This window comes from Aptenodytes patagonicus, chromosome 7, assembly GCF_965638725.1.
Source record: "Aptenodytes patagonicus chromosome 7, bAptPat1.pri.cur, whole genome shotgun sequence".
Classification (NCBI taxonomy): domain Eukaryota; kingdom Metazoa; phylum Chordata; class Aves; order Sphenisciformes; family Spheniscidae; genus Aptenodytes; species Aptenodytes patagonicus.
In genome coordinates, this window is record NC_134955.1 from 30,693,954 (window position 1) to 30,707,813 (window position 13,860).

A 13,860-nucleotide genomic window follows, 5' to 3' on the forward strand; every position below is an offset into this window, starting at 1 on the left:
TAACATCTGCTGCAAAAATCAGCTAGTTTGACCATGTCTGTTTGTAAGGGAGCTGGTAGGTCACAGAACAGCCAAGACTGGGTACAGAGCCAAGTGTTGGCTAAATAGACCAACTGTTATGGCTGAGCAGGAACCAAACACTGGAAAAAGCCATTAGCATCATGCTAGCAGAACACAGGTATCTGTAGAGCGTTCTTGTTCAAACCCAGCCTGCTCAACTTTGAACTTCTGGTAATAGAACTTGAAAAATGAGATACATCTGTGATTTGGAGGTTACTTCCCTGTGTGACCTCAGAGAAGCACACAAGTGACAGTGCAACTTGTGCATAGTGATGTATGTAAGTAATGCAGTTTGACTTGGAGTGAGATGAAAGGGCAAATCTTTCAACCTGATCTGATTCTTTGTGAGAATCTCCTATGCAGATTAGATTGATGTTAAATTGATAAATACATGCACTGATTAAGCTGCATTTGTTCCCAAATTCTGGATGCTGAGCCTAAAAATTCAAGCATTAAGCAGTGGCTTAGAAGTCACACCTTGACACTGTGCAGAATTTGAGAATGACCGTATGAGCTGGACTCAGCGCATTTGGCCTGCTGATCAGTCATCAGTTCCCTGCCAGGCACTGAGTGCGACGTGAATACTGATTTGCTGTACTGATCCTTTGTGCTACTGAGAGAATATTGCTAATACTAGATTTAAATCTGCAAATAGATAAAATATATTTGTCCTTTGCTTCAACCATGTCAGCCGTGTTTCCCATTGGTCTTCAAAGCATCTTTGTTGATGAGAATGGGCCCCACCCTGATCGATGCTGCACAAACAAGCCCACTCCACAATGACTTACCATCTAAGTATACAAGGTACTGATTAGATACAATAGAAAAGCATTGGACAAATGTATCTGAGAGGAATCCACCAAGATTAACTAAATTCAAAGACACTACCTCTGCCTGTCAGAGTCCCAGAACCACAAATTACAAGAGTCTGGGAGTATTCTGGAGAATTACCACAACGGACTTGTCCTATTCTTGCATTCTCCTGTAGACATCTTCTTTGACCATTGGCTGAGCCAGGATGCTGGGCTAGGTGGTCTGCTGGGCTGAAGCAGGGAAATCAGTCTTATCTTTTAACATGTTTGCCATGAATTTGGTTACTCTTGTAATGGAGTCCTATTTCAGTTTTCCAGGAGTCATATATCAAGTCCTGCTTCAACAGACAAGGTGCATGCCAGCCGCCTCCCTGTGTTCATGCTCTGGCACGTATCCCCCGCCTACTTGTTCCTAAATTCTACACTTTACTGCAAAGCAATAGATGAAAAGATACCTCAGCAACTGAGAAGGAGAAAATAGTGCAGTGATTGTGAGTGGTTAGAAAATGCAGTAATCATGCAGTGATTAGAAAAGAAAGCAAACACAAGCAAAGCAGAAGAGGTTTTCCTTAAGACACTCTGTCATTTGCTTCTTGTGTGGATTAGTTTTTCCTTAACTAGATATACGTACCATGAGTGAGTGTTAACATCTCTTTGAATGTAACCTCAAAAAGCTCAGCAAGGGGAAATTCTCATCTGTTTCTAATGTGGAAACAGTCATATATTGTCCATCAGTTACGTCAGGGGTTTAATCTGTGTTTTTCTTCTTTCCAGGGTAACATACATGATGCTGATATTCTTGGAGGCAGGAATTTCTAGATGAGGTGTGCACAAAAGGAATAATCTTTTCCAGTTTTGGGCATCAAAATGGGTTAGGAGCTGCTGAACCGTATACAGATCATGTAGCATTTAAAAGTCAGGAGCGAGCCATGGGTCTTTCCATGCAGCACCATAGCCCTGCAGCACTTAGGGCATTCCCCTTACTTGTGACAGAAGTAGCAATGCCTAAAGGAGGAAAAATTAATTATTTTTTGTATCTTTCTCACTTGATAGAGACCTGATTGTTACAAGTGGGCACCAACTCTCAGTAAACCCTCCCTTAAATGCCTGGCATGCAGCTCTGGGCTGCTGCCAATGGACTGAAGAGAGAGCACACTGCTTTAGCTTCAGGGATGTTCCAGTGGAGCATGCACTGTCTGTTGGAAAGTGGAGCATGACGATGTTATTTTCCAGTGAAAGGTATGTTTGGAAGGCCCTTATTTGCTGATAAGGGCGTTCTTTCATCTTGCAAGAAAAGTTTGTAAGTGGCAATTCATATGGGGGGATTCTTCTCTCAATTGGACTGTTGTTCTGAATAACTCCATGGTCTCCTTTCTTACAATATATGCAGATGCAATTTAAAAAAATCTTTGTGGTGTATCTATCAAACTATATCTGTCTGCAACTTTATGGTGAATATTCATATACCTGTTTGTAGTATGAGGTAGGTAAATGTTAACACTGTAAAGCCATCTGAAGCCTTTCATTATTCTGATAGCCCTTGTAACCTTCCTGACTATTTTCTATAGGATGGATTATAATTCAAGAACACAATCACATGCTACCCTTCCCTGTAAATTCAGGATCAAGGTTAAAATCCCCCTTATGGGTCCATGCTTATAAACAAACATATGAAACAGGCTGTGCTGGAGTGTGTATTGGTGATTTATTATTGTGACAGTGTTCAAGGCTTTAAATAAGAAAGGTCAGGTACCCTAGAGATTCCTGCTGATCATCTTTTATACAATAATTTGCATGCTAGAGACATGGTGGCTGGTAAGCACTGACAGCTGTTCTGGTGAGGAAGGTCGTTAGAGAGCTACTTCATTCAGTTTGTGGGTTATCTTGCATCTGCAGGTAGGCAAAACAGTCAGACCTTGAGACAGAGTTCAACTAATTAAGCCGCTGACACTATTGAAGAAAAAAAATACGTTCAAACTAAAAAGTGATACAGACTGAGTATGCTCTCTTCTACTAGCAGGAAATGCACAGTGCAAGGACAACACATAGTGGTCACAGTTTGCAACATGGGAAAATTGGGAAACAACAGAGAAAAAAATTCTTCACAGTGAGAGTGGTTAAACACCAGAGGAGGTGCCCAAAGAGGTTGTGGAATCACTGTCTGTGAACATTTTTGACTGAAAAAAAAAGAGCAACATGACCTAACTTTGGAAGTTAGTCCTGCTTTGATCAGATGTTTGGATGAGATGACGTTGAGGGCCCTTTCCAATTTTTTGAGATTCTAAGAAATGGCATATTCAGCTTCTCTTTCCCCAGCATGAAGTTCACTTGCCTGAAATAGAAAGGCTGGTTCATGAGGTGTTAAACACATGTTTGATTATCCTTTAAAATGGTATACACCACTCATGCATTATATCCACAGTCAGAAGAACAGGTACAGGAACCTATGACTTCCTTTAGCAAATGTATGAATACCTCAGGAGGGGATGCGATATCTCCTCCTGTCTTCTGGAATGTGTACATGCCTTGGGCATCATCTTTCATGGAAACTGAGGGACAAATTTAACCAGGCAGCAAATGACACCGTTCCAGTCAGTTCTGTTGAGACAGGTGTTCAGGAAAGATTCCTCTCTTACAAGAAGAAAGTACATACTGGAACTGAAATATTTTTTTGGGGGAGAAAGAGATTCCAGTCTGAGAGGAACTAGTAGAGTTTTGAAAAGATGCTACCCTTGGACCTAGCAGGCAAATAATTCCATAGAGCACTTGGGGATCTTAAAGATATCTTTAGGATGGTTTTAATGAGTAAATTCTGTGAGTACTGTACGTACAAGTCAAAGTACAGCTAAGTGGTGGAAGAGGTTTGTTGATTAATGAAAAGAACTGTAGCTCCTGTGGAGATACCAGTTCTTACTTTTATGTTGTTCTGTTTGTTGTTCCCCACTGAAGATTTACAAACCCAGGAGAAGCAGTTGGCAAGTGGCAGTGAGTGAACCTGTATATGCCACCCACAACACACCTTCCATCCAAAGCTGTCATTGGTGGTGTATGCATATTGCGACAGAGCAAAACCCAACCCTTGCTTTGAAGTGATGAGAGGTTTCTAACAACAGCTGCATGAAACCCTGCCGTAGTGCAGTTTTAGTCAGCTTGTACTGGAACAGTGCAAAAAGGTGATGCTTGAGAAAACTGGATGTGAAGCTAACTTCTGACTGATGCTTCATTTTGTGTACCGGCTTATTTCTGCCCTTCTCATCAGAATAGAATATTACAGTCCAAGTCTCCCTATAAATGACTCCTGTTGCCTTACAAAAAAATGGAAGGAGAAAGGGCAAAAGAGTATCCTGCAGAAGAATCTGTGCATTTGATTTGTCAGGAGCATGTCAGGAGCATCCCCATAGAAAAGGGAAGGTAGCTATTTCAAACATGCCTAGATTTTATTGGGGAGAGGGTTTTTGCCTTTTAAATCAAAACTCACCATGAAAGTAATTTTGTTAAAATGTGACCATAAAAAATTTGATTATGATTGCATTGGTAATATTCCTGTCACAGCTCCTGTAAGACTTCTTATCCTTCTCAATCTCAGTTACTTCAGAGGTTTGTTCATAGTTCTTGTGATCAGTGAAAGGTCAATGCCTTCAGCCTGTAGTCACTGATTTATTACGCCTTACACTCTTGCAAATGATTTCCAATATTTCTTATCATCAACATTTTGTCATCATCCTTCAGCTCTGTGGAAGAAAATATTGTGCAGCTCAAACATGGTGGCTCTTTAGAAGTGATCCATTACAAGCCCTGTTGCCTGCTACTGTCTCACAAGTGTTTTTTTTACTAGTTTCTACTTTATGATGGGAAAATATGTAGAAATATTTCACTCCAGTCCAGTACATGCAGTGGAATTTCTGTATGTGCAATAGCCAAAATCAAAACCATAACCCAGCTAGGCAAAATCAAAAATCAACTAAAATAGAGGTATAAATTGCAGATTTTAAAGAAAAGAAAAAAAAGTGCATTCAAGGAGTATCAACTCTTAAATTTCTCCCCTTCATAAAAGGAAGTATGTGAGTGTGTGTGTGTGGGGGGGTATGGGTGTATATAAACGTGTGTTGGAAAGGAGGGGAGGAATGGAGAGTGGAAAGAAAAGGAAAAACAGAAGATTTTTTTAATCTGTTTTGTAATTACTTGTATGTTTTTTGTAGAATGTAGAGTCCCCAGCAGAAATCTCCTTCTGCTGGAAGACATACATACGCAGGTGAAAGCAAGATGGCCCAGGTCCCGACCAGATGGTCGGTTTCACTGTGCAGTGCCAGAGGCGAGCGTACGGTAACCACTGCCTGCTCCGGGATTAGTAGAATAGGCATGGTTACGAGATGCCAATTGCTCAGCCACAAGGTGAATCCATTTTTCTCTGTAAGTCAATGAATGACAGTATCACCAGCTACCACAGGACACAATAACTACTTAGAAACAAGTCACTGAAATCTGTATTTTGTATACTTTCATAACGAAGTGGTTTTGCAATCAGTTGTTATTAGTACAGTTATTGTCTTGGGACGCTGATAACTAATGCTTTTATGAAGAGGTAATAACTGCTTTCCATCACTGAAGCTCTAGTGACATGTTATAGAAATTTTCTCAAGATCTCTCACTTTGAGGTCCATGTAGAAACCAAGGAACAAATTCTACTTACTTCATTTTTTGTTGATTCCACTCAGATTTGTCAGTCACTAATTAGGCATGAAAATAACATGGTCCTTTGTTCTCTAACTGCTAGAAAGTCCTGAGGTAAGAAAGATATTTAAAAAATATATTTTTTTCTCCCACTGGGGGAAAGATTAGCACTTAGTTGCATAACTCTGTTTTATCCTCTTAAAGAAAGGTGTAAAGTCTCCTTGAAATAGCTGTTAAACTAAAAGCTGGGGCTCTCCATGGTTTAGGCTGAGACTCATGCTTCCATTAGGAGGCTGAGACTCATGCTTCGGCTGTGTTTGATTAGGTTCTCCCACTTCCCAGACTAGCGTTCTGGTCAGCAGGTTGTTGATTATTGGTACTTTGGTGGTTATGGTGGGTTCAGAAGAAAGTCTTGATTTTCATTCCACATTAGACCAATAAGTTTTGAAATCTTGGTATTTTTTCATGAGGTGAAAGCTTTATTTTATCAACCATTAGCTTACACATCATATAATGTGAAGTTAGTCTTTTGGCAATTTAGCCTCCTTAGGATATATGGCTCATGCTGTGCCCTGTCTGTGTTTCCCTTGATTCATCTGGAATATTATGCCCAGAAGAGGGGGAAAACATTAACTTTTTTTCTTTTTTTTTTGGTTGTCTCTGGCTACTAAGTGCATTTTGCATAGCCTAAGAGCCACTGTCCACTAGCAAAGGAACTGTTTGGAAAAAGCCAACACCATTGATCTCCTTACATGGCCTCTTCATCTTCTGAGGCCTGAGAGAAAGCTTTGATCCTGGAAGGTGCTAGTGCCTAGTAGTTCCTAAGCAGAGAGAGTTCAGTCATACTCAGGCCAGAGCTGTCTCCTCTCTCTGCTTCATTTTCTGCTTGTTCCATTTGCTTTCTGGGTATTTTCATCATTTGTGTCTACCTGATTAGCCATATAACAGATACAACATACAAGATGATAATGGGCTGAGGCAGGTAATACCACTGTACCTTTCAATTCACAAATTTAAGAAAAATAGCTTGAATTTTTAAGAACATGGAGGAGTCATTTGCTCCCTCTCCTTTGCATGTGCAAGTTCTCCCTTTCTCTGGGTTGAGAGGAGAGTAGAATTTTTTAAGAGAGTAATTTATTATCCTTCTTCATTCCTTTCAGTTCTCCACATAAGGCTATTTGGCTTTCCAGTGCTTCTGCTTTGCTTTTCTTCTCCCTGCAGAAGAGCATAATTTTGCATTATCAATGAACATCAGTCCAGACCTCAAAGGAATGCAATTTCCTGGGCTCAGGAAGGAATCCAGAGGTTAGTCTCATAAATTCTATGTATGCTCTGCGGCTGTCCCAGCTCTTAGCCAAGTTTGGCAACAGGGTCATTTCATCTAGCACTCACGTAGTAAAACACATTTCTTTTATGACCTCCTAGCCAGCTGTTCAGGCTAAATCATTGTACATACAGTCATGACTTGACTAATGCCTGTGCATGTCTCAGCTGTTTTCCTGTTATTCTTTCTGTAGAATGGTGCAAAATTCTCCTTATGAGGTGGTGTTCCTGGAAGACAGAGCCTCCTGCTACACATGAGAAATTGGTAATGATTTTTCTGTGGGACACCGCATGGACAGATCACAGAGTCAAGGAGATTCTAGCTGGAAGGTGACTAAGGATAAGAAATGTAGTTCTTCTGGGAGCAGACGAGTGTCTGTGGCCTGCAAGGACGGTTCCTCCTTGCTGTGGTCCCCAGTTCTCCAATGCAAGGTTCCGTGTGGAGACAATCAGGAATGCTTTTATCTCTGTGAGATTTTTCTTCATGTGTTTTAGGTTTTCGTTAAAGAAGTGTAAAAACTGAAAGCATGTTTAAGCATGTTTTCAATCTTTTCATGTCTCTGAAAGTGATGGTATCAGGTCATGTACCTCCAAACAGACTTTTCAGCAGAAAAAGAGAAAAAAGAAAAGAAAAGATCTGGTTTCTCAAAAGCCATTCATCATCTGAAAAATGTTTCACTGAAACAAGAGATGCTTTGATGAGCTTAGATCTCATGATATTGTTTGCTTGGCAGCCTCAGCTCTGACTTCCTGCAGGCACAGCATAAACAGCAGGCACAGCATGTACCTACCTCCACTTTCAGGGAAGAGCCACGGACCAAACCATCATGCTCTTCTGCTGTTGTGCCCAGGGCAGCTAGAGGCCTGAACTTCTGCTGTTTATCCCTTCTTTGTCCTCGGTCTTTTGTTTTATTCTCCTCCTATTTTAGCTTGTTTCACTGTTAGGTTTTCTGAATTCTGCTTTTCTTTCGTTCCTCATGTCTCTCATAAGAAGAATGCCAGCTTTATTTTGAGCTCTCATTGTTGACAAAGTTCATAAAATGAGTTATGTATCTCTTTTATAATACAGATGATCAGATTATTGTGATGAAGTAGGATGAAATGAAAGGTATTATCAGGTCTCAGGCTTTAGTCCAATTAGCAAGCTTTCAAACTACAATATACTTCAGTTAACACTGGTATGGACTTACGTCTTTGTGAGTCTACTGGCTGTTTGGACTGCTGTTGTAACCTGAATCCATTCTGGGAGCAGACTGTATCAGAGACGGAAGAGCCTGGTGTATTACTGTAACAGAGAGGAGATTATATATTATAAAGATTTAAAGATGATACTGCTTCAGGGCAGAGGGACTCACTCAGTGCTTATGGTACCTCTTAAGGTTCCTTGTGAAATGAGGAAAAAATGGCAAGCTCAGCACAAACTCTTGTTGCAGAGGTGGATTTTATCTAAAAATAAAATATCTGTATGTTTGGAGCTGGGCTTTAAGAATATGGAGATGCAAATGCTGCCATGGCAAGGATTCCTTCAGAGAAATAGGACCCTTTCTTACCTTTATGATTAACATGTGACTGTCTATTTCCAGATGTGGGTTAAGTTTGCCTGAGAGAGAGGATCGTGTCCTTGCCAGCTATGGATGCCCAATGTATCCTTGGCTTATTACCATCCCACAAAAAATACCAGCAATCCCTGAACATTAGTCTGGATTCATAGAGGTTTTCTGACAAGAGAATACCTTCTGCTCTTATAGGTGGGTCTTCTACCCCTTTCAGAGGAAAGGAAGGGTCTCTTTAGCAGTATCTGTCTGCTCTAAAGACTTCTTGTTTCAGCTCACTAAGTGGAGTCCTGAACAGTGTCTCCAGGATTTTTGACCACGAGACTACTATGGGACCAGATGTCACACATCCTGAAAGGCTTCCAATTGAAATCAATGGGATTTTACACATCCACTAATATTAGATTGGTGCCAGAGCAATCAGCATCTTACAGAAATGAATGTCGAGTGAGTATAGAGATTAATTTTTCCTGTTTCCATATTCTAGAATAATGATTTACTGGATAGGTATGAAGTCAGTAATGGAGCAGTGGGGGCTTATGGACTGGGGCTAGAGCATTTCTCTGTGCAGAGATCAGGTGTAACGATTGTTTGCCATTGAAACTCCATTCTGATTGTAGTCTGAAGGCTGCTCTGGAGTTTCACTGGTACATTGCCTTCAGTTGACCTTTTGTGCAAGAACACACTTCATCCAAACCAAGCAGAAAGATTAAATATGTTCTTGGCTGTGGAAGAAGGTGGCTGTAAAAGAGACAGTAATGAAAGATAAGGGGACAGGCAAAGATCAATAGAAGCATATTTATACTTATATATATAGGAGTATATCAGCTCCAGGTATCTGCTGCTGAAAGGAATATTTGTTCCTCAGGTAGTCATCAAGGTCTGCTTTTAGCTCCAGCAGATTTGAAATGATGTCTGGTTGATGCTGCATATTTCATTATATCAGTTGGTGCTTGCTGGAAAGGAAGGGAAAAGAATGAACTCCATCCTCTCACTTGGATACAGCATATTAAAGATAAGCTTTGATGCAAGATGATTTAATTCTTTTACTGCTTGCTTAAATAGTATATTGTGTTTTCGCAAAGGAGGTGTAGCAGTTAGTCATGAGAACTGGAATTCGCTTCCAGCTCTGAAGAGGGGATCGGAAAGTGGCTCTCCAGAGTAAAAAGCATTTACAGTTGCAGAAACAATAGTATACACGTTCTTTCTGAGCCTTTCCAGAAGGCTCAGCTACCCCAGTTGGATCTCACACAGTAGGTTTAGACTTTTGCAATTGGCCCTTACTCTTACACTCTCCTGGATCTCAGGCACATCAGCTGCAGCATCTCTCCTGCATTGTGCTGTGCCATGTCAGATGGGTCGCCGCTAACTTGCAGCACAGTGTCAAGGACTGTCCTCCTGATGTGACTATACCAGATGTCTCCCTTGACAAATTGCTTTGCTGTCAGGAATGTTGGAAAAAAAGAAACTTGAGACACCTTCCTTGTCCTCTGAAGGAACAAATGCTGACGTTAAGGAAGGTCTATGCCTATCATCACAGACTCACTGAGGGACTGTATCCACATGACTTCACACTCTTCATTTTTTTTCTTGACTTAATTTTGCAAATGGATTAGCTGTAAATCTGCCCAGAGCTTTGCACTGCCACAGCAGTAATAGTTATTCTTATGACTGTTGAAATATACTGCTAAGTCTCACAGGGATGATTCAGCTGGCTGTGTATTTCCCTGAATATTTTAGTATTATAAGAAAGTATAAAGTCCCCACTGTCACAAGATTTGAGGTTCCATTTATACAAACAATGCAATGCAGTTAGCCTCCTCAAAAACAGGGAACAGTCAAACATAACCTTCAGCTGCTGGCTGGGAACCCTCATTCTGCTATGCCATATCCTGAAGAAAATACAGTATGTCCTGGAAACTCTAATCAGAGTCTAAATGCAGGATGCTTTGGTTTACTTTGGCATAAAAGGATTAGAGAGAAAATACTTCAATGATTTGGGTGTATAATGGTGGTTGAGGCTTTGGTAGTGAAGAAGAGGGACTGATGATTTGTCTCCAGTCGGATGTGTTGAGGGAACCTTTCAGCTATGCATGCCTTCTGTGGGCTCTCCCAAACATGCATCCGAGCTCAGAGCAGCTGCCTTGTTAGCTCAGAGCTCTCAAGCCTGCTTGTACCTGGTATGATGCTGTTCCTTCCTTGCACATGCATTTCAGATTCTCAGCCTCTCAAGGTTTGATTCTACGTCTTCACTTCTGAAGTGTTTTGGGAGTGATGGAAGCACATGTAGTTGAGGTATAAGGAAGGAATGGGGGGTCACTAGCAGAGGGGTTCCCAGCTTGCTTTTCAGTGTGATTGCAGCCATACTAAGCTTTTTCCAGGTATTCCAAAACGCTATGTAAGCAGTCACTACAACTGAAATCTGTATTGTTTCAAGGGAACAGCATAACCACTTTGACATACAGCTGTTTTATTTAATTTGACGAGATGGAACAACCCCATTTAGATTCAGAATACAGCCAGTTGTAACAGGTTTTTTTTCAAGCAAGAAAAATTCTGCCATAAACATACAAGCTTTACACTTGGGAATATGGAGAGGAAAATTTTATCATCAATGTGCAAAACTGTATAATCATTTATAATCATTCTCCTTCCCAGCTGTAAAGAGTATGTCTTTTTTCCGTGTATACTATCATATTCAAATGCTGGCTAAGTGTGTGTTTTGCTTTCCAATATGGATGATTCTCTTGGCAGCAGGGGGACATTCTGTAGCCTTTATTACAAAACCTTACTCCTTTAAACTATGGGTTTCACCCCCTCTGCAGGGCTGCCTCCAGTTCCTACCCAGGCCTGTTCATGGACAGCACTTCCATTAGCACTGACAATGACATTGAAGGGTGCAACCTGTGAGTCACAGGTAAGAAAGCGAAGGAGGGAAAACATGGGTCTGAATATAAAAGAGGGCTCAGCTGCTCAAAGCATGGTCATTGTGCCTTTGTACCAGGGAGACATGTACACTGTCCTCCCAGTCTAGGGGAAAAATTGCTGTCACTGTAACAAAGTAAAACTTACAGGTCACAAGATGGCAGCATAATCTCACTAGTCAGGGTGACAAAATTTGAGGGATCAGGTCATTAATCTTCCTCATCTCAACTCCTATTTTGAACAATCAGAAAGTCCTGTGTCTAACTAGCTGGTGCTTCCTGGGCTCTAAACTACTATGTATATAGGTGAAACTATTATGGATGTAGGTGAAAAATCCTGTTGCATCACTTTTCAAACTGACCTATTTAATTTAAATTCATATGCACTGTGATAGTGTTGAAATAAATTGCTTACCTGGAGTTCAATACTGAACAAAAAATTACCCCAGCAAGTTATCTAACTAATCAATACAAAAAGCAACATTTATGGAACATTAACTTTGCAAAGCCTATGCAACTGAGAGTCATGTTTGTAATATTTTTCCTTCCTTTCTGCTGTTGAGAGCAAGATATTGTGAATATTATTTTTTTTATAGTAGTACTGGGTGAATATATTCTCTGTGAAGAGCTTGTTTTAGGTATTATTCTCTTTCTGTTTGAGGGATATGTAAGTAATCTGTATTCAGTTTTCATCTGCCTATTTGCCTGCCTCCCTCCCTCTCTGTCTCTGTCTCTCTCTTTCAGAGAAACCTGCCCATTCTTACCATTTGCCATGAGCTGTACCTTTCGAATGTGTAGTACTTGATTTGGAAAAAATGAACTGTGCTAGAGAGAGATGATTCATCACATCAGTCACCATATTATATAACGCAGTGATAACAACTTCTACTGAGAACATTTCTAGCAGCAGTATTCCCACTTGTGAATTTAAATGCTTTTCTCAGGAATGTCTGTAAAAATAAATGGAGGTATCTGCATATATATACTTGGAAGGAAAACAACCCATGAGAGCAAGGCAAGAATCTATCAATTTTCAAAATTCATTGCAGTTTTTTTGTGGTGTTACTGCAGAATTAAACCATAGATAGTTAGGTGCACCTTCCAGGTGCACTTTTTTAAAAAGAATGGAGAATGATAGTTTTACCAGTTGCTTGCATCTACCAAGTGAATATGATGTTTTGGCACATGTGCAAACTCTACTTATGGGTATTTACTTGCTGAACTTACAGGTACATTTTCAGAGGACACTTTTGCAAACATTAGACTTTTGAACATATGCTGAAATCCCAAATAGTCATTGGCTTTGGTTTTGTATACCTGCTCAGATGACAATTGTTCTATCCAAGTTTACTCTCACCAGTCATGATAGTTGCATCTGAGCAACCCTAAGCTAAATTTAATAAAGCAAAAGAAAAAGGAGAAAATTCTACATTGCCCTTTCCATTAGCGTGTAGTTTCCAGCCTAAGTAATTTGCCACATGGTGTCACTGTGTCTTAAGGCAGCAAAAGCTCCAGCGATAAAGCCTTTAGCAGCTCCAAGTTTTCAAAGTATGCCAGCAATGTGATATTATCTAAGGAGATGCTTCAGCAAAAATGGCAAGGTCACAGAAGCTTTGCTATAGGAGTGTTTTAGGAAGATATTTTATACAAAGCATCTGTTTCCCGGCTCCTTGTATCTTCCTGGAATGCATCAGAAATGTTTTTAGCCCAGAAGCACTTGTTCTCCAGATGTCTGCATTTGGGAACATGCTTATATGGGAAGCTTTATCTTAAACTGATGCAAGTCAGAGATTTAAAAATTCAGTGGTGCTGGACTCATCCTACACTTCAGTCATAGTCCTTCTTCTCATTTCCTTCTGTCTTTGTATATCTGAATGCACAACATCCTTTGGCTCTGCTGACCATAGGAAACTTGGCCTTACGGAGCTCAGAGCAATATAAACTGCAGCTCCTGGGACCCACAAAATGCCATTTAATCCCTACTAGTCCTGAAGAATGCTTTGCACAACATACCTGCTCAAGAGAGCTGTGCCAAAACCGATGTATTGGGTGTTTAAAGAGTTTCATAATGTACAGCTATAGCAACACTGAGAGAAACAGTTGTGTATAGATACAGTATGAGCCTTAGTCAAGAAGATGATATCTGGCTCAGGGCATATTGAAAGACTGCAAAACCTCATACAGTAGTAAGTGTTGGTGTGCACTGTTTCTTCTGTAAAATGGTGAGTGAGCCTAGAGTAGCAGTCCTTATGCTAACATCCTGATAGTCTGCATAGATTAGATTAAGATTTTATAGAAAGGATAAATGACTGACTCTGGCAATGACTTACCACCCATGTAGAGTGCAAGGTGCTTTGGTTTTATTGCTAGGTAGTTGCAATGCTTTTCCTAAGTAAGTCAGCTGCTCTGCTTTGTATGAAGCTTACTCTGCATAGCTGCTGAGAATGATAATGCTGTTTTTAGATGCATATTTCTCAGTGATAGTTTTGCTGCTGATTTTGTTTGGGCCAGGAGTTC

The 13,860-nt window shown here is 40.4% G+C and overlaps 1 protein-coding gene across 1 annotated transcript in view; it reads left to right on the forward strand.

Moving 5' to 3' along the window:
* Positions 1–2,014: 2,014 nt before the first annotated feature.
* Positions 2,015–13,860, forward strand: part of LOC143163383 (cytosolic phospholipase A2 beta-like) — a 57,538-nt gene continuing 45,692 nt past the window's right edge. Inside the window, exon 1 of the mRNA XM_076344649.1 lies at positions 2,015–2,111. The gene's annotated coding sequence lies outside the window, so the exon portion shown is untranslated. The remainder of the gene's footprint in view (positions 2,112–13,860) is intronic.